General features: G+C 36.6%; 1 long non-coding RNA gene across 1 annotated transcript in view; it reads left to right on the top strand.

The window, feature by feature from the left end:
- LOC101131932 (uncharacterized) overlaps nt 1-14,299 on the top strand; it is a 46,391-nt gene extending 32,092 nt beyond the window's left edge. Inside the window, exons 3-4 of the long non-coding RNA XR_176634.5 lie at nt 4,948-5,272; nt 7,501-14,299. This is a non-coding gene — a long non-coding RNA (uncharacterized lncRNA). The remainder of the gene's footprint in view (nt 1-4,947; nt 5,273-7,500) is intronic.
- The last annotated feature ends 6,657 nt before the right edge of the window (nt 14,300-20,956 follow it).

The raw sequence follows: 20,956 nt of genomic DNA, 5'->3' as shown, positions 1-20,956 counted from the left end.
TACCTTATTATTTTCCCTAATTTAAGCGGTCTCACAGATCAAAGTAATAGCAACAATGTAATCAATTGTGTATTTTTATGTATACATCCTATATGTGTACATATGTTTATATATAAGCAAAATGAGTGAGAGCAATGATACAAAAATAGGAAGGAGGAATTAGAATTATTTTGTTATTATAAGGTAATGCTACTACCTGTAAAGTGGTATAGAGTTAAATAAAAGTAGATTTTGATTAGTAGTAAATGTGTACTTCTTAACTCCTGTTTTTAGTGGTTGCTCTAAAAAAAAGAGATGTAATTGATACTCTAAGAAAGGAGAGAAAATGGACTCACATTAAATGCCCAATTAAAACTACATAAGACAGAAATAGAATGAAAAACAATAGGAACAAAGAATAAGAGCAACCAATAGGAAACAGTAAGAAATATGGGACATATTAATCCAACTATGTCAATAGTCATTTTGAGCATGAATGATCTAAATGTATCAGTAAAAAGACAGATTGTTAAAGTGAATAAAAAACAAGACAAGAATATTTTGTCTAAAAGAAATCCATATAAATATAAAGACATATAAATATAAAGACATATAAAGACATATAAAGATTACAAGCAAATGGTGGAGAAAAATATACCCTGCTAACACTAACCAGAAGAAAGCAGGAGTCGCTATATTAATTTCAGACAGAGCAGAGCAGGCTTCAAAGCAAGGAAATTATCAGGAATAAAAAGAGACATTACATGATGATAAACAGATCTATTCTCCAAGAAGATGTAGTAACAATACTTAATGTGTATGTGGCTAACAACAGAGTATCAAACTATATGAGACAAAAACAGATACAAAGTTCATATACAAAATTTAATCACTTTTCTATACACCAGCAATTAACAAGTGACATTTGAAATTAAAAACAATACTATTTACATGAGCACTGCCCCAAATGAAATACATATATATTTTTTCTTCTGTTTTCTTTGTTCCCTCCCAGTTATCACATTGCTGATTAGCATATCTTCAGTTGAAGTATTTTTTAAATGTTTTATTTATTTTTTGAGACGAAGTTGCACTCTTGTTGCCCAGGCTGGAGTACAATGGCACGATCTCGGCTCACCACAACCTCTGCCTCCCGGGTTCAAGCAATTCTCCTGCCTTAGCCTCCTGAGTAGCTGGGATTACAGGCATGCGCCACCATGCCTGGCTAATTTTGTATTTTTAGTAGAGACAGGTTTTCTCCATGTTGGTCAGGCTGGTCTTGAACTCCCGACCTCAAGTGATCCGCCCGCCTCGGCCTCCCAAAGTGCTGGGATTACAGGTGTGAGCCACCTCGCCTGGCCTTAAGTTGTAGTATTATGTGATATTAGAGACATTAGAGACCTGACATTTCTTTATCCATTCTCTCAATTTATCATTGAAAAGCATAACATGAAGCAAAATGTTAGGCTGACTTTGATGAGATTCCAAGGTCTGGCGTTGAACTTGGAGAATAACAATAATCAGAATTGGAAACAGATTTGAGAGGGAACATTAAAGCAGTAAGAATAATTCAGCCAGAAAAGAGCTAGTAAGGACACTCATAATAGTGTTATATACATGAAAAACGATTTCAGCTCTGCAAATGGTTCTGAGTAATCATAGCAATGCTAAAATTGTATTCAGTCTATGAAGTTTGCATGGGCTCCTTCCTCAGGTGTTTGATTCTCTTAAGAGAGCTTTCTATGCTTTCCATCACGCTAAATGAAACCTCACCTTTCAGCCTCATCCTTTGATCTTTTTTCTGGAAGGGCAAGAGGCCCAGAGAACCTGGGACATAACACCAGGACAGCTCACAATTGAGTTCACAGCTATCGTTACATTTCTGTGTTCTCTTGGACTTCTGTCTGCCACATGACCATCTTGATGTCCTTTGTAAGTTCTGCTGCTAGTGCCAGCTGCCTTAACTCCGTGTTTCCCAGAGCTGAATTCTGAAGAATGGAATTTGATTGGCTCAGGTTATCTTTTCCCACTAGGCCAAAGATCTAAGTCTGACCTATGGATGGGTTGCCATATTTTTTTTAAAGAAACATATTCTTGATCAATTTCACTGTGGCTTAGTGTAAGGCTGAGGTCACAGGGTACAAATGTAGTCATGGGTAGGCAGTTTTTCTCAGGAAGGGGATAGGGATGGCAGGTCTTATAAATCTAACCGCAGCTCAGAGAGAACGTCTCAAGGTCACATAGTTATGAATGGTAGGAGGGGCTCTTGTTTCCACTCTAGGGCTTTTTCTTTTCTACCTCAATGCTTCTACTGAAATAAAATGGGATAGGTTAAAATTCTTCACTTGGTTTTCCAGGAGATGAAAAAGAGGCTTTCTTATACATAAACATTTTTCAGATGTTGCTTACTCCACAAAATGAAATGTCAGGGCAAAAATACTCAAAATGCTCATCTATACAGTATAGTATGAAAAAATATGCTAGCTAAAAACTGTTTATTTGGGTCTCCTACTGATGTATTTTTTCCCCCTTTTCTCATACTGCAATGCAGTGGGGTTAGAATTCACAGAAGGAGACTTCTAAGTGAGCCAAGAGAAGAAGATGACAGATTTTTTTTTTTTAAATTTTGGATCTCTAAGGAGTTGATGTCAGAAAATTGGGTTGCCTTGATGATGGTTCATAAATCGGTCTGAGGAACATCATGTTCTAAGAATGGCATAGATGCCAGAGAAGGTAGCTGCCTTGCTTCTTAGACACACTATTCTTGCAGTTTGATATTCCTGCTGGCTGCTACAAGTTCTGTAGATGGAGAAATGGGAACCTGGTTCAACATAAAAGATGCATTGTGTGCATATGTGAGAGAAAAAGAGGGAGAGAGAGAGAGCACTGGAGGCCTGGATATTTTCTGGCCATTGGAAAATACACAGAATTTCTACCAGCCATATGTGGAAAACGATTTTATTTCTTCATTGTTATGCTTCAGATATGCCTCGGTTTTGTGTAAAACAAATATTCTTATGAATTACTATAATAATTGCTGTGATCTAGTGAATCCTGCTGTGATTTGGTAAATGTGTGCTATGTTCTAGATCTCTGACACCTTATAAAACAAACAAACGAAAAACCCAGATGAGTTGGTCCCTTCCCATTTTACAAATTAGAAAGCTGAGGATCAAAATGTTAAACAACTTGTCTACCTATGCAACAAGTGACGGAAGAAGATGGCATTCAAATCTGTCTGTCTGAAGCTAAAACTTGTGTCTCTGAGCCAGGCCCTGCATCCTACCTGCATTCCCCTCTGGGTGTGGAATTTAAGGCTGGTCTTCTGGGTGGGCATGGAGGTTAAATGTTAATGTAGAAGAATTTGAGAGATTTTGAAAGACTACCCCTCCCTACCAAACACACATTGAAAATTATGTCCCTGTCACCTGCAAGTGAATAAATTATGTCATTAGAGACTTTAGTCCCTTGGGTTTGTAAGTCTTCCCTTGTCTTCTAGAATGTCCCACAAAATCTGTCACACAAAAGCCCCTCTCCTTCCTCTGTGGTTCTGCAGTCCTTTGCATGGCCTTCTTTTACAATGCTGATCTCACAACCAGTAAGACTGTTATTTATGCATCTTTGCTCCTTTGAGTACAATTTTTTTTTTAAGAGGAGGAACACTTGTCTTAATACTCCCATGTCTATATTTTGCTCTGCAGTTAGAAGAAACTACTGAAATGTATCACTTAATGGCTGTGTGTAAGAGGTGTTTGGTTCACAAAAGTAGAAAATACTTTTCTCCAGGGGACCCCGCTGGAAGGGGAAGCTGAGCAAGGCAGAGAGGGTATAGGAGGTGTCGTAGGGGCATTATGAATGAGTTTCTATGAGAAAATGTCCTCTCTAGTTATGTTTGTGTAAAATCTTATTCATTTTTCCATTCTGAACCTGATATTTCTGGTGTTCAAGTTAATCATTCTCTGTTAACTATATTGTTCTTTGAAGAGAATATTTATAAAGTAGCCCATTCATAATTATAAATTGAGCTTCCTGTAATCCAAAGGGGATAAAAATAAAAGGAAGAAAGGAGAGGGAAAAGAAGAAAGACAGGAGGGAAGGAAGAGGAGGTGGGGGAGGGAAGAAGGAAAAGTTTGGAGGAAAGGATGGAAGGAGGGCAGGAGGGAGGGAAGCAGGGGAAAAGGAAGGATTGACTTTAGATCTCAAAGATAAACTGGTTTAGCCTCCTTTTTCTTCAAAAGTGACTTGAAGACATTTTATATTTCCCCAGATCACACGAGGCCAGACACTCTTGGATTCTATTAGATTCTAGTTTCATGCTATCAGATATGAGAGGAAATGGCACAAATCAGTTCTTCCATATCACCACTCGACCGATTCTCTGATGAGAGAAATGAGGGGACTAAGTTTTCAGGAAGATCCTGAGCACTTGATGAGGAGGGTGATGCTTTGGTTCTTTTCAAAAGAGCACTGAAGAGGATTTCTCCCCTACTAGGGCCGTGGAGAGCAAATTTCTATATCCTAGGATATGAGCAGGGGAACAGAAGACAAGGTAGACACACTGGGTTTAATTTGACTCTGTTTTAAGAGTAAGGCATTGGGAGAGTGTTGTTTTAACAGACCACATGTCATTCTTACGTGTTCTCCTTGCCTTTTTCCAGGTGCTAAATGTCAACCCCTTTTTCTCTAAGATATTTATGATGGTATCACCTCATGGCATTTGTTCAAGTCCTTGTTTTCAGGGTTATATATGACCTCAAGCTACTTCAGAGCCCTGGCAGTTTCTGAAGAATTGTCTCACTCTTCTTTCTAAAGATAGGATACTTGATTTGAGGGGGATTGTTATGGTGTGTGTGTGTTTGTATATTTTCAACATGGATGAATAGCCTTGGCAATGTCTTACATTATGTGCATTTTTGGCAATTGTGACTAGGGTTTATTTATATCTATGTATTTTTTTTTCTTTCCCAGGGATGACGCTGTGTTTCAGAGGAATTCATAAGCAGAATTGAATTTGTTTTAGTTAACTCCTTATTTGATTGGAATATTGTCGACTTAACAAAATAGTAGAAAGAGCATTGGGCTGAAGTGAGAAGATTTGAGTTCTAGTCCAAAATCTGTTACTAACCAGCTCTTTGACCCTGAGAAGTCATTTGACTTGAATTATAGTCTTTTTCTTATATGGGAAAGGTGGAGTATACTCAGAGTCTCTCCTAAGTGCTAAGATTCTGTGATTCTATGAAATCAGACCATCAGAGAGGAATACTGCAGTGTTCTCCTGCATGGGTTGTAAATGGTAAGTAGAAGGTTAAAATGTGCTGTCAGATTACTTCTGTAGGACTATATTTATGCTTTACTTTAGAGATTTTTCAGGAATTTGATAGAGAGAAATTTTGGGACATGCCTCAATTTATTGGAGTCTGCTCCTGATTATCCACAGCTATTTGAAATAATTTGAGCTCAGAATTCTGTGGAAATGTTTTATGAGTAAATATATTTGATATAGGTATAGATATAGAAATTATAGATAAGTAGGAAGTTATTTGTATAAATCAGATTGTATGTGTGGAGGAAATGGGGGCAGGAGAGAAAGAAAGAGAAAGAGAAAACACTAGTTTATTTATGTAGATTATCTAAGGGAAGAGCATTAACTTAAAAATATGTTGAGCGTAAGATGGGAGCTTAGATGGTATCTGATGAAAAGTTATCTGTAATGTAAGTTACAGCCATCTGTCAAGATACGAACTGAGAGAACAGAGCAGATGGATGGGAATGAATGTATAAGAAGACACAATTCTCACCCTAGGTGAAGGTCTAACAGGGTAGATTCATATTTCAGGCTTCTAGTAATCACTTTGTTAATAAACGAACCACACCATTTCCAAACTTAGAGCAAGACACCCAAGATAGAACAGCTTCACAGACAACTCTAATCTCATTTATCATCCTTGCCATTTGCTGATGAGTCTAGAAATTTGTCAGACCTGTTTTGTTATGCCTGGGAAGGTATGGTTTCTTTATCAACATCAAAATAATAAGAAGCCAGTCAAAAGGCTGTTCACCTTTCTCCAGGAAAAGAGAGTTTGGGAGGGAGATATTTTATAAGCATTTTAAAGAGACAAGGGCCTCTGACTATGTTTCTTAATTTGTCCCCAAATAACCTTGTCTACTATACAATCAAGTTTAGAAAACTTATTTAAGGTTTTGAGATTCAAAGAGAATTAAAGGAATGAAAGCTATCTATTTCTGAAATCATTAGATCTTTAAGCAAACAATTGTATTCAATGGAAGGTAGAGATGCTCTTTCATTTAGATGGAAAATCAAATTATAAAGATCATTCACTACAGGAAGGCAGCTGCAATAAACATCCAACTGATTCAACTGCAGAGATGTAGGGTAGGTAGAAATCCTTCGAAAATTTGATTTCACTTCTTTCTTCTGTTTCATGTAGTCTTTAGCTGTGAACACAACTGGACACATTTTTGTAATTGTTACATATCCTATAATAGTATAGAACTGGGACATAAATTGACTATTTGGCTATCTTCTTGATAGAATTGATTTAATAAATTTATAAGAAGCTCTAAATATATAACTCAATTCATTAAGTGTTACTTAGGAGAGAGTGATAAGAACTGTAAAAAATAAGGAGAAATTTGAATTTAACTTGAAGGTGACCTTTATGATATTCTAGGACGGATAGTAAAGTTGCCAAAGTAACATCTGAAGAAATTCAAAGTTATAAGAATAAAAGCTATTTTTTTAGTCCAGATACTGTGTCTAGTATGCCATAGACATAATATTGTTTAGAAGAAAAGGAATCTACATTATGAAGTAGAATTAGTAGGTGAAGCCTGCTTAAGGCAGAGAAGCTTAGATTTGAGATTCGAAGGAACATTGTAGGGTAGATCTCAACAGGGGTTTGAGAAGTAGCATTCTGGATTGGGCTATAGAATAAGCCAAGACCTGCAGGCAAGAAAGAACAGAAGATAAAATATATGTGTGGGAGAAAAGGGGCCCTGGCTGTGACAGAGTGGGAAGAAGGTAGGTACCTAAGATGAGTACAATTTGTCAGCCTAACGATTTGCTGTTAAGTCTAATTCAAAATGATTTTACAGTATAAAATACCATGTTGTTAGTGACAGACCTTTTGTTTCTCCTTTCTTTTGCTATTTAACTGTTCATCATGAAAAATATATGAGAGAAAACAAAGAATAATAAAACAAAAGATTCTGCTTGTGGATATGTCAATCAGTAGAGAAAGAACAGATGACAACTCTAAAAACTATCCAGAAATTCATAGTTATTATTTTGGGAGCTCTTTTCTTAACAATCAACACAAAGGCTGCTATTTTTTTTTATTTTCCTTCATAGCATTGCTCAGTAGACTAGCATTCCCTCAGTCAGGTTGTCTAACTTTTCAGTCACATATTTTGTTTTCTTCTGCCTTATTTCTACCAGGCATTAAACACTGTATTCAGGATGTTTATGTTTTTTTTTCTGGTTATATTTTTTCTTTCCAGAGAAAAAAGAAAGAAGGAGAGCAAAATGACTTAAAGACATTTTCAAGAAAAAAAGAGGAGAGAAGTCACTGAAATGGAAAAATAAACATATTATATAACTATTTATTGCGCTATGCAATAAAAACATCTTCAGCAACAGCCACACAAGTGCGGGTGGAGGGTCTGCTTTGAAGAGAGAAAAAAGGCTGCTGCAGAAAAAACAAACCTCAATTCATAATTGGAGCTTTTGTTCTTTCTGGATTGTTTTGTGAAGAATATGCTGCCAAAAAACATTTTTCTTCTGTAACCGCTTCTTTTGAAACTCCATTCTTTTTTATTTCAAGGATGTTTATTATCTACTCATTTCTTTTTATTTATTTTTGAATCATACACCCCAATGTCTAGATGACTGGGACCACTAGGTTTCATATTTCCCAGATGAGATTAGTTGTACAGTTCATTTTGCAGGTTTATTCAGAGCATTTCAATGGCATTTCACCTACGGTTCACTTATATTTAGTCCTAAGAAATTGAAGGTGTTTCTTGATAGTTTTCCTGCTCCATCTTCTTCCAGGGGATTGATTTGGCTTCTTATGTTTTTGTATTTGGTTGCTCATTAGAGATAAGCCTGATTATTTGCCATTGTGTATTTTCTCTGTTTTAAAAAGGGAAAATACAACATGTTATTAATTATTATGATATAACAAAAAATGGAGAGAAGGAAAAAGATTTTCATCCTGACACTTTGAGTCATTTTAAGAATTTTCAGCTTGCTTTGTCATTTGTTTCTTTAAACTCAAGAGATTTGGTTTCTGAATTTGAATAATCTTCAATACACTGCATGCTGATTCACAGGTCTCCAGTAAAACAACTTGAAAAACTAAAAAAAGGATCGAGTGGCATCATCTGTGAATATAATGTCCCAATCATCTACAAATTGCCTTTTAAAAAGAAAAGCCATTTCAAATGTATATGAGCATCATGTAACAAAAATATTAATATTTTAGCTCTGTGCTCATTTCAACTTATAGAAAACACCTCATTCCCCCCCCCCCCAAATTATTACTTAGTTCTAAAGCTAGATATATAAAATTTTAGGATGAAACCAGATTGAACAAATTCTGCATCCTTGAAAATACATGAACACTGCAAATAATGATACAAATTCTCAGCATTACAATTTGTTTCTAGCTACTTAATAATGACCTGGATTGAAAATTAAAATAGTAGTATAGATAATCAAAATAGGGACAATGTAGTGCTTTTTCTCTAATCAGTTTAACTGAATAATGCATAGATTCAGTATCCAGAAGGAATATCATCAACAAAATTGCAAAGTTACCAGGCTTCAGGGCACAATAGGACTTAATTGTTTCTGGATATGAAGCTCCTGATAGCATCATAAGAATTTTAACTAGCATTTTTGCTTATTGCAGTGGAAATTTAACTGTGCTGTATAGGTATACATCACTAAAAATAAGACGAAAAAAAGACGAGATGGCATATACAGAATCAATAGCCCTCAGACGTTTGAATGCAGGATGCAGCTGCTTTCTTGCAGAAGAATATGTGGTGGTATGATTTATGGTCCCCCATTCCTAACAGTTTATTCTATTAGCCTGTTATTGATAGTCGAAATGCAGTACATTAATTAAGATGGTTTTGAACACAGGTAATAGAAAGTCCAACTCAAATTATTTTAAATGTATTGTCCCATATAGAAAGTGCAGCAGTACGGTTAGCCATTAATGTTGGTTGATTCACAGGTTAACTGTGTGATCAAGACCAGGTTAACACCATCATTCTGTTCTGCTTTTCTGAGTCCACTTGGTTTTTGGCCTGTCTCATCAATGATGTAAGATGACTTTTTGGGGGGATGCTGGCCTTTGGAACCCAGCCACCTGGGGAAAACCACCAGATGGGTGTGGGAAAACCCAGGCTGCGTGGAGAGGCTACATGTAGGTGTTCAAACCAACAGCTTCAGTAAGTTTTAGTTGATAGCCAGCATCAACCACCAGAGTGAATAAGCTTTCTACTGAGTCCAACTCCCAGCCTTGGAGTCTCCCAGTTGAGGTCTCAGATATTGTAGAGAAGAGGCAAGGCATCCCTCCTATGCTCTGCTGAATTCTTGACTCACAGACACTCTAAGAGATGATAAATAATTGCTCTTTTCAGCCCGCTGAGTTTTGGGCTGATTTGTTATACAGCAATAGATAACTATTGCTATTGCTATATGTTTCATTGTTCACGTGCAGTGTATAGGGGGGAGAGAGGAAGAGAGAATGAAACTATGATAAACCATTCTCCACTATGAAATTACAGTCTTTCTGTTCTGTCTGATTGAGTCAACTTGGTCTTATGCCCACTCCTAGACCAGTAGCAGTTATCAGAGAAAGCTGTGCATTGGTTTGTTTGGAATATTTGAGGTCTCTCTCTTGAAGCTGCGAATGGAGCCAGCTTCCTTGGCATCACAAGCTGTTTAGGGGTTAGTTACATACTTGAACCAAATATAGTTAAAAAGGAGAAAAAGGAAATGAAAGGTGAGTTAGGCAAAAATGCCCACTACATGCAAATAGAAAAGGGTTTACAAATGTTAAAGTACCCTGACGATTTTCCTGCATTACTATATGATAAAAATTTAATTACAGAAAACTTTTAGTATTGAAGCATAAATCAATATTTATAGAGTAGCTTTTGTATAGAGGCACTGTAGCAATTTCAAGGAATTGATGATTAGTTAAACATGAATCTTGCTCTCCAAGAGCTATATACTAGAGTTGGAAAACAAAAAAGTGAAAGCAAAATACAAATTAAGTTACAGGGTAGTTTAGAAAAGAGAGGACTCATTTCAACTTAAGGTCAATCAGGGGAGGCTTTTTGGAGAAGCTGGCCTTTGTCCTGAGAGAATGAGTCAAATTTGGAATTATGGAGAATGATAGAAAAGGGATTCTAAGCAGAAGGAAGAGCACATGCAGAAACGTGGAAACGGGAAATGTATAAAGTCTGAGAATAGCACAGACAAATTAGAAAATACAAGTGGGGCCTTATATTGACTTCTTATAGTGCTTTCATCATTAAAGAAACTTGTATGGTATTAGTGCAGGAAAGGGGAAAAAAAGATCTAATGAACAAATAACCAAACAAGCTAACCAATCAAAAAAACAAACAAACAAACAAACAAAAAAAAACCCAGAAGCACTTATAGAAACATTCCCACATATATGTGGAAACTTGGTATATAATGGAGGACATTAAATTTCAGAGGAGAAAAGGTCTATTCAATCAAGAGTGCTGAAATAGTTATCCAAAGCGATGGAAAAGGATACCCTTAGGTCTCCATCTCATCTCACACACAAAAACAAATTTCAGATGGTTTAAAGACCTAAGTGTGAAACACAAACTGTGAAACTTTAGAAGAAATATTGAAGCATCTCTGGATGATACCAGAACAGGGATAGATTTTTTAAAGATGTCACAACAAACTAAAAGAAAACACTGATAAATTTGACTATTTTTATAAACTTCCAAATGAGAGGAGACGTCAAAAGTAAACAGATACTGCAAAGCCAAAATGCAAGCCTCAGATGAGAGAATACATGTGCGGAGCATATAACTAAGAGTTGGTTTTCAGAATGTGAAAAGAAACTTTAAAGTCATTGTAGAAAACATAGTCAACTCGAGTGAAAAATAAAAAAATCCCCAAGACGGGCAGTTCACAGAGGAATAAACTGAAATAGCCAATTAACATTTGAAGAGTGACCTCACTAGTAAACATAAAAGCAAATTAAAGCAATGAGATTTATTTTATACTTATGGAATTGGAAAAAACCCAAACATCTGATGACTCTATGTATAGGTGAAAAGTACGGCAAAGTGGAACTCTTACACATTGTGGACAGGAGTGTAATGATCAAGAACTACTGAGGAGTGCAATCTGGCAATTGTTAGTAAAGTTCAAGATGTACACTCCACATCACATCTGGAAATTCCCCTCATATATATAGGTGTCTCTGAGCCTGGCTCAGACATGTCCACTAGAAGAGTTGAACGAGGATGTTCATTGCAATGCCATTCATAATAGTATGATTGGCCTCCATATCTATCCATAAAGAAATACATACATTATGATTTAGTTATATAATAAAATGCAGTAGAGCAATTTAAATGACTGTACTAGATCTACATGTGTTGAATTGGACAAATCTCAAAAATATACTATTGATTGAAAATATCAGTTGTGTGCTCACAATATATTAAGTTTTAAACTTGATACCTCAGCAATATTATATATTGCATATACGTTAGGTAAGGCACCAAAACAAGCATGGAATTATACACACTAACCCCAAGATGATGGTTACCTCTAGGACTGAAGGAAGGAGAGAGCGGAGTATGTATTTGTGTGTGTATAAAAAGTCTGAAGTAATTGTGACAAAATATTTATACCCAGTAAATCTGAACATTGGGCACACAGATCTGTTATATTTTCCATGTATATTTTTCTATGTTTGAAATACTTTAAAGTGAAAACACATTAAAAAGAATAAAAAGGGAAGTATTTAGATATGCCTTTCCCCTGTCCAAATGGCTATAGATGTACTGAGAAATTATTTCAGTATAGAACATTTAAAACTACAAAAAAAAAGTTCAAAATATATATAGTTGAGACTGTAAGAAATGAATGAACTCGAACAGAGATAGTTGGCAAAATCTAAAACTGGCATTTCCCCTGGGCCATCAGCCAGACTTTTATAACCTAGAGCTTGAGTTATAAAAGGCTACAAGGGTCATAGAAAGCCAATACTGGATCCACAAAAGGTGGAAACTTGTATAACAGACCCTTACATAAAGGTAGGTTTCCTCAGACAACATCACCACAAATGAATGGTCCAGATATAAACCTGCCCAATAGATGCAATGAGGATTTATGTCTGTCACAGAACTCTCTCAAGTTTAGAAAGAAGGGCAGGAGCCAGATCATTGAAGTCTGATGTGACAACTGACTAACAATATATTCATACAGATTTTCTGGGGGGAAAAAAGCAAAAGGAAAAAGAAAAACAGATGGTATGGCACTCCCCTAGAGGGAAAGACTTGGGTAGAAGTAGGCATGAAGACACATGAGTAGGGCAGGGTATGAGATTGAAAGGAGAGGAGAGAGCCAGGAAAGCATGCCACCTCCTTTCTCATGTTTCATATGGCCATCTCTCACTTGTAAGGGCCAGGACAAGAGGCAGAAGTGATGTTCAACCGAAAGAGAATGAAAATAATGCCTTTGTTACTGATCCCCTTCTAATCCTGCCGTAGATTCTTAACTTAATCTCTGCTTTTTTCTCCACCTTCCTAAAGCCTACACATCTTCGTAAAGTCTAGCTTAGACTCACTTTCCCCATGAAGACTTCTCAAACAACTCTTCTTTGAATGCTATAGTCTGTATTAAAACTTGAGCATAGGTCATCTTATTTTACAACTTATCATTACTTGGTTTGTGTTTTTCTTGTTTTCCCATTTGGATTACAAGTTGTTTTGCAGTCATACATATCTTATGGAGTACCTAACACAGTGTTAAACATTAACAAATTCTTATTAATTGCTAGAAGGATTATAGTTTCAATAATGAGTGGCAAATCTGAGGGGAGGATTTACCTGTCAAAAGTGTGGCCATTCCTACTATGAGTTCTACCCTTGAATCAGGCATTAACTGCTCTTTTTGACCTCAATTCTGTTAGTACTATAATGGTGAAATATTTGGTAATAATCATCTGTCATAAGTGTGTGTGTGTGTGCGCATACTAATTACTTGAAGCTTTTTTTTTTTTTCTTAAAGCTATATGTTGCTCACCACTATTTGATCTCAGGCTTAACAGTTGAGGTTTAGGGTTACAAAAATGGGATCTATCTATACCTGATTAAGCAGAATCAGATATTAATTGAAGGATTTAGGGTGGCTTAAAGAATCAATGAGGAGTTTGGAGAATCCAAGCTGGACCTGAACCACAGAAGACAAAAACTTGAGATAGAATACTGTATGTTAGAATCTCTTTTGTTGACACCGCTGTTGCTGGACTCTCTTCAGCTTACCATTGGAGTCTATTGCCCATACTTGCTCCACAGCACTGGGCTCTCATCTCTGTGGAATTCACTGGAAGACAGGTCATGCACCTTTGCATCTCATTCTTAACACTAAAAATCTTGGGAGTATCTGTTTGGGTGGGCTGAAATCGCCCCTTTAAAGGGTTGGGGAGATAATATTAGTTCCCCTTTGGCATCAGCAGTGGAAGGTGCCTGCCATCCATCTTGGAATTCTCTCTGAATATGAAGAGTGCTTAGATGCTGGGAAGACAAAATGAAATGAGGCTATTGCACAGGAAGAAAAAGGGGAAATTAAAATCAAATGCAAAATGACACTTCTAATCCATAAAATATATTAAGCATATTTATAGTGCCATGTTGTTTATAATATCAAATACATTGAAGAAAAGATATAGTTCTGTATGTTTAATCAAGTTTGTAAATTTTGTAAAGGTACTGCTGATTTTGTCATTTCTGAGCAGCAATAATTTTGGCGGTAATTGTTACGTAGGATCCACACAGTTCACCTTTCTATAAAGCAGCCGCGGGATGAGCTCTTTTAACTTGGGACATCTGAAGGCATCGAAAGGGTTAGCTGAGAATGGCTTAACATGTCTTAAATGAGAATATATTAACATATACACATATGCATTACTCTTGAGAGAACTCAGGTATACAGATATAGCACTAACTGTGGTTTACAACAGCGTCTCTGTATAAAAATCTCAAATTTCTCCTTGTTAATAAACTCACGACTTGCTATTACCTGTGAGAGTTGCTTTTATTCTGCTTCTCATTGGTCTTTCCCCAGATTCCTCTGGTCTTCTTTTGTGTGTCCCACACTGCTGTTGACACACGCTTGTCCTGGGAAGTGACTTTGTTGTTTCGGGGCACTATTACTATTTCCAGAAATCTTGGAACCTATTTCTACAAACTTCCTTGAAAAGTCTGTCTATGAGCAGTCTTTATTGTTGCTCCCCCAAATAGTGGAATAGTGGCTGTTTATTACACCTATTTTCTCTAGCTGATGCTGTTTATGTTCTGATTCTTTAATCAGCCTTCTGTGTTTGATGTGCTCTTACAGTGATGAAATAGGTTAAATTCCAATTTAATTTCTCAAAAGAATGACTCCTTAGTTGTGATCTTAGCTGAAAAAATATTTTGTGATTGGACACTTTATCCATATTTGGACTCCAACACCTCCTATGCACCACTGTGAAGCATCCTCCCTGGGAGTGGGAGTTCACAGTAGAGGCAGTGGGGGCAGAGGCCATGAGGACACTGAGTAGAAGGGCAGCACACCCAAAATTGACTTTGGAGAGGAGGAAACTGAACAACGTACCTCCTAATTTTTCTACGTGCCTATTTTTTATGCTTGAAATTTTGGGGGATGGGGAATAATGGTTCTATAAAGCCTAGGCAACATATTATAGTCACAGAGATCTCAGTGGGTTTTTTTTCTTTCTTTTTTTAATTTCCGTAGGTTTTGGGGGAACAGGTGGTGTTTGGTTACATGAATGAGTTATTTAATGGTGATTTCTGAGACTTTGGTACACCCATCACCTAAGCAGTATCCAGTGACAGTAATATTATTTAACACTTAAGTGACTGGCTATCTCCAAACAGTGGACTTTTTTTTGCAACTAAGTTGTGTGTGACCTTGAGTAAGTCTTCCCACCCCTCTGAGTGTCAATTTTAGAATGTGCAAAATGAGGACACTCAAGGAACTCTGAAGTGTTTTACCATTATAATTATAAATTGAGTGAGTTGTACCCTCAGTGAAAGATATGGCATTGAAAGTTTAAACTTGTTAAATGATCTATAAATCAAATACAATGATAACGTAAGTTTGATGTTTTATTCCTTTATGCAAGTCAACTCTTAGTAAAGACAAAGCCAATGATGTGGAGTAGATGTTAGCAAACCATGACCCCCCACCAGCCAAATAAGCCCTGCTGTCTGTTTTTGTCAATAACATTTTATTTGCATACAGTCAAACTTGCTCATTTATGTATTGTCTGTGGCTGCTTTTGTGTACAATGGCAGAGTTGAGTGATTGTGACAGAGATAGGGTTGCCGGAGAGAATACAAGAAATCTAGTTAAATTTGAATTTCGGCTAAACAAAAATATTGCATGGGATGTACACTAAAAAAAAATTTGTTGCTTATTGAAGTTCAAATGTAACTAGGTGTGTTGCATTTGTCTTTGCTAAATCTGTCAGTCCTAGACAGAGATGGTTTGGCCCACAAAGCCTAAAATATTTTTCACCTGGCTTTCTATAGCCAAAGTTTGCCAACTGCTGATATAGAGGACAGATTTCTGAGCTAGTAAGAAAGAAACTCCTGACTTTCAGACCTGGTTTTTTTACTAATTTGCTGTCTAACATTAGATTAGGCCTTAGTTTATATATCTACAAGTGAGTCTAATAATACCAGCTTTTCAGGGTTGTTTGAGTATTGCTGACATTAAGGGTGAGAAGGCACTTAGAGAGGAGCACAAATGGAATGGAGATAGGGTTCATGTTAAAGTTCTAGAGGGCAAGAGTACATTTCCAAACATTGCACTGTGGACCCTTAGTTTATACTCCTCCTCTTATTGAACCCTATTGTTTCTGGTCTCTGTATTCTTCCTGGATACAGAGCCAAAAGGAAATAGTAGCATAAAGTACGGTGTAGCTAGAAGGAAGGGTGATAACCAGATACTCTTCACAAAAGCCAGTTGACTAGATGTTAGATGAAACTTCAAACACATCTTTTTATTTATTTGATATAGCTTTATAGTATTTTAGTCTATGGATTATGAATACGTGTAACTGTTTTTTTCCTGTCTTAAAGAAAATATCGTTATTTAGGAATCAGACATGGGAGTGATAGTTCTTATTCCTCATTTTGACAGCTCTAGCATTAGTGAGAGCAGAGGCTATATTTCAAAGGCATGGTGACCCTAATTTCATTTTTGTACAGAGGCAGAGCGAAACAATGTGAAGAAGTGAAAAAAGGAAGGACATTAATGCTACTGTTATGCCACTTTAAGAGAATTATTCCGGCCCGCTCGGAATAATTAATCTGTTGTACAACATTTGATGAGGTGCTCACCAAATTACTGCTACATGCTGCATTAAAAATTTTGTCAGCTTTGTTCTACTTTGGAATCCTGTGCTTATGAGAACTTTACCTTAGGCAGAGGTGAGTACTATCTTCTGTGCTCTTATAACACTTTAAATATAGTTTTATTATGGCCTAATAATTTATTGTTTATTTGCTTTCCCAGTGGGTGGTGATTATCTTGACATCAAAAGTTTCTATTCATCTTTATGTCCTTAGCACATAACTTGGTGCTAGTAGACACCACATAGATGGTGATTGAATGAGCTGAGTAAATATGAAATTGATAGAATCACTTTTATACTCTAAAATGCTGTATGGCTTCACCTCAGCTTATGTTATCTGAATTAATTTTTTTCAGTGGCTCAATCATTATTTGTTGTATATTTGGAATTATGATATGATTACTATTCCTCATAACTCTTATCTTTCTCTTTGGCAATCTGACCTGCCAACGTGGATTCCACTCTTCACTCAATGTAAATCTCGATTGGGTAACTCTAAACCCTCCCTCCTTTCCAAAGTCCAGTCCTGGATACGTCTACCTGGACATTCCGTCACACTAAATATTCCATATGCAAAGTCTACTAAAAATATCAGAGGAACTGGAAGGCAGAAGATAGACAGCTAATTCTAGCTCTTCTACTACCTGGCTGGGTAAACTTGTCAAGTCATTTAACTTCTCTGCCTAACATAAGGCAGTAGTCGCAATAATAGTTTCCAAACTGTTTACAGCACAGCTTTGTAGCATTCTGAAACAACAAAAGGCATCATAAGCATTTAATATTGGCTATGCATTACTTGTACTCAGTTGTGAAAATATAGAACTTGAAGGAGATTGGTGAAAAATGCGTTGTAATTTTTCAAAGCATTTCTCTTAAGCAGTAAAATAGAGGCTTTTTTTCAGAAGACAATCTGTTAGAATTTTGCCACCACAGCTCCACTGCTGATGAAATAGAACCTGGGTATCACAGGAATGCTATGGAAGCCAATGTAAACCACACAGCCAACTCCTCTGGGAATGACTTATATTACTGCTTGGGCCAATTTTAAAGAAAATCCTGTGTCAGCACTTTCTGTGATGGTCACTGGGCCTTGCAGAGCTGCCTCATTTGGAACAGACTGCTTCAGGGTATATTAATGTCAGGACACACTGCTTCTCATTATAGCTCCCACCAGTCCAGGTGCCAAGGCCAAGATATACTAGGATGTGAATACAGGGCCCACTTGGCAAGAAATACATATTGTCAGAGCAGAGGTCTAAGACTACACTGTCTTTGGGTGAGAATGGGTGGTCTGACTTGAATGGGACTTGAATGGGACTTGGCATCACTACATGCAAAGTTATTAACTACCTGGAGCCATAAGTGGGAATATGATGTGTTTGATAACAAATATGTTAAAATGTACCATTTGTTTTTATGTATAATTTTTTAAGGTCCATTTCCTGATTTTTTTTCTTTAAACAAATGAAATGGAAAGCTTTTCACTCAAGGATAACTTCAACGTTTCTAAACATGATTCTTGTCCATTTCATATCTGGTCTTTATTATCAGGCCAATCACCCATGCATTATGAACCCATGAAATTATGAAGGCAGGTCATGAATATACTCTGATGTTCATGGACAGTGGGTTTACAAAATCTCACTTATCTCCTCCTGCATGGTTACCACTATGATCTTAGCACAGCTCCACCCCAATTTTTTAGCTATTATGACTTAAATTTGAAAATGCCTCTGGCTTGAGTGTTGTCCTAGATATGTGGATCTGAGGCATCTATGAGATCTACAAGTGGGGTGCCCAGCTGGAAAGTGTAGCCATATACTTTCAGTTCAGGGAAGAGATCTGAGCTGAAAATACGAAATTGAGATTAATCAGCACTAGATAGTTATTGAGAGTATTGAAGTAGACGAGGCAACCTAGGGCATGAGTATAATGAGAAGGGTGTCTGAGGAAACTTTGAGAAACATTTAAAGGACTTAGCACGAGAAGATTGAAGGTCATCCTGAGAAAGGTCTCTCTGTTTCTTCCTAATGAGATGTACACTGAGAGCTGTTCTTCTGCTTGCCTTGTTAATGGGGCATTGACGACTTTTACCTCCTTTGTCCTTAACCACAGCTTTAGATTGAGTCATGTTGAATTTGCCAATAACTCTTGTTGACATATTTTTTTAGTCTATAGATAGACAGTTTTCTCTTTATTGGCCAATTCAGTCATTTGACTGGACTTCAGCTAGTATTTTTTGAGATCTTCCTTAGAGGTTTGTAGTCAGTAGCAGTTAAAAGGACTTTAAATGTGAAAGTTTAAATTTGTCATATGAGAAAACCTGTGGTCCTCAACCAGGGGTGATTTTGCCCTGCATGGGACATTTGTTCAGGCCTGAGACATTTTTTATTTTCACCACTGTTTATGTGGGGATGCTACTGGCATCTGGTGATGAGAAACCAGCGATGCTAAGTATCTTCTAATGCACAGGATAGCCACCCCCAACAGCAAAGAATTAGCTGGTCTAAAGTGTCAGTAGTGCACAAGAAACCAAGGTGTAAAAAGATGATACTAAAAGATTTTTAAGCAAGGAAGTTGTATTCCCAGGTTCATATTTTAAAGACCACTCTACTGTAAGGAAAATAGATGGGTGGTAGAGGTGGGAAGGGAGAAGAATGGAAACCAGGTAGGATGCTATGGTGGTCTCCTAGACAGGAGCTGTTAGTTACCTGAGTTATTGTGGTGGGAGCGAAGATGGAGAGAAGCAGATGGAATCAAAATATGTTTTGGGGGAAGAAATGTTAGGACTTGTCAGTGACTGAATATTAGTATTAAAGCAGGGGAATAAATCATTCTGAACCGTCAAATTTCTGTCTTGAGAATCTAGGGAATGCTTATTTAGTGACTTGAGGAAAATGGGCAAGAAGTAAGCTTGGGGGCTGAGTTAAGTTTCAAGTCTATTAAGTTTGAGATCCTGTGTGAATTTCAAATGAAGCAGGCAGCTGGATATATATGAGTTAGAAAGTCAGAACATTTAGAATGTGGCTGCACACACCATATTTCTATGTTGTCAAAGAAGATATAACATGGTTGAGAGGTAGATACCTTGAGTGAGAGCTGGTTTCTAGCTCTGCCACTTACTTGCATAAATCTAAGCAATTTACTACTCCTCTATGAAAATACCAGTTCCCCTGTGAATGAAAGAAATATATTAAACTAGATAAGGTTTTTCAACCAATTCATCGCCAGCAATACCTTCTATTAATTTTCTCTCATTGAGCCCATGTTTAAAATTTTTTAATCATCTTAACGTACTACATTCATCATGAAACAATATATTAATTTTATCTGTGCCATCAATGTTTCTTCATTTTAATGTTGGTTCAGATTTTAAAGGCTTGTTAATTATGGCTTATTGGCTATAATAATAAGGGATCCGAGAAATGAAGTTCAAATGCCGACATATGTTAGAACGGCTGACTGCTACTGATAATTAACTTCTGCTCTTTTTCGTTTCAGGATCATTTCTATACCAGATATATGCAGTTTGGGTTCTGAGATCTCCTGACATATGATTATGTTAACAAGTATAAACCAGCTATCATGTATAACTAGTTAAAACTTCTGATCACAAATAGATAACTAGCACTGTATTATTGTATTACAATTACAGTATGTGATAAAACAGATTTGATAAAATTTCATGCAAAGCAAATATCCTGACATTTTAGTTAGTCTGACATCTTCACTGTAAGTAAATATTTCCATTCTTCAAAAAAAATTGAAATTAGCTCATGATCACTGTTGTGACATTTATTGATCTGAGACTGAAAACCACTGGACTTGATCACGTTTAGTGCTTTAGCCTTAACACCTTCCGATTCATGTCCTTTTTTATATTGTATTCTGGTTGCTACTCATAATACTTCTAAATTTAAAAATCATGTAGCCATGTACTTGCATTTGCTACTAGATATTTTTAGCATTGCAACTCTTTAGCAGTGGGACCAATCAATAATTTCAAGGTGGTTTGTCACTTTCTTCTTAAGTCAAGGTTTTATGATGTAAAGTTACATAAATTTTTTATGAAGAGAATTACAGAATATATGTGATATATCAAACAGGTATGGAAGAGTTAACTGCGGAGAGATGAGCAAGAATTTTATGACTATGATCTGAAAATAATCATTGCTTGGGGAACAGGCAGGTGCTGGCAAGACAGCAGGGAATCACAATCACAGACCTTGCTGCTGTGAAGAGTCCAAGTAGGTAGAAAGGGAGAACATGAGAATATACAAATGGATAATAGGCAA

Source organism: Gorilla gorilla, chromosome 19 (genome assembly GCF_029281585.2).
Source record: "Gorilla gorilla gorilla isolate KB3781 chromosome 19, NHGRI_mGorGor1-v2.1_pri, whole genome shotgun sequence".
NCBI lineage: Eukaryota > Metazoa > Chordata > Mammalia > Primates > Hominidae > Gorilla > Gorilla gorilla.
The sequence above is the reverse complement of the archived record's forward strand: the minus strand, read 5'-3'. Positions and strand labels throughout refer to the sequence as shown.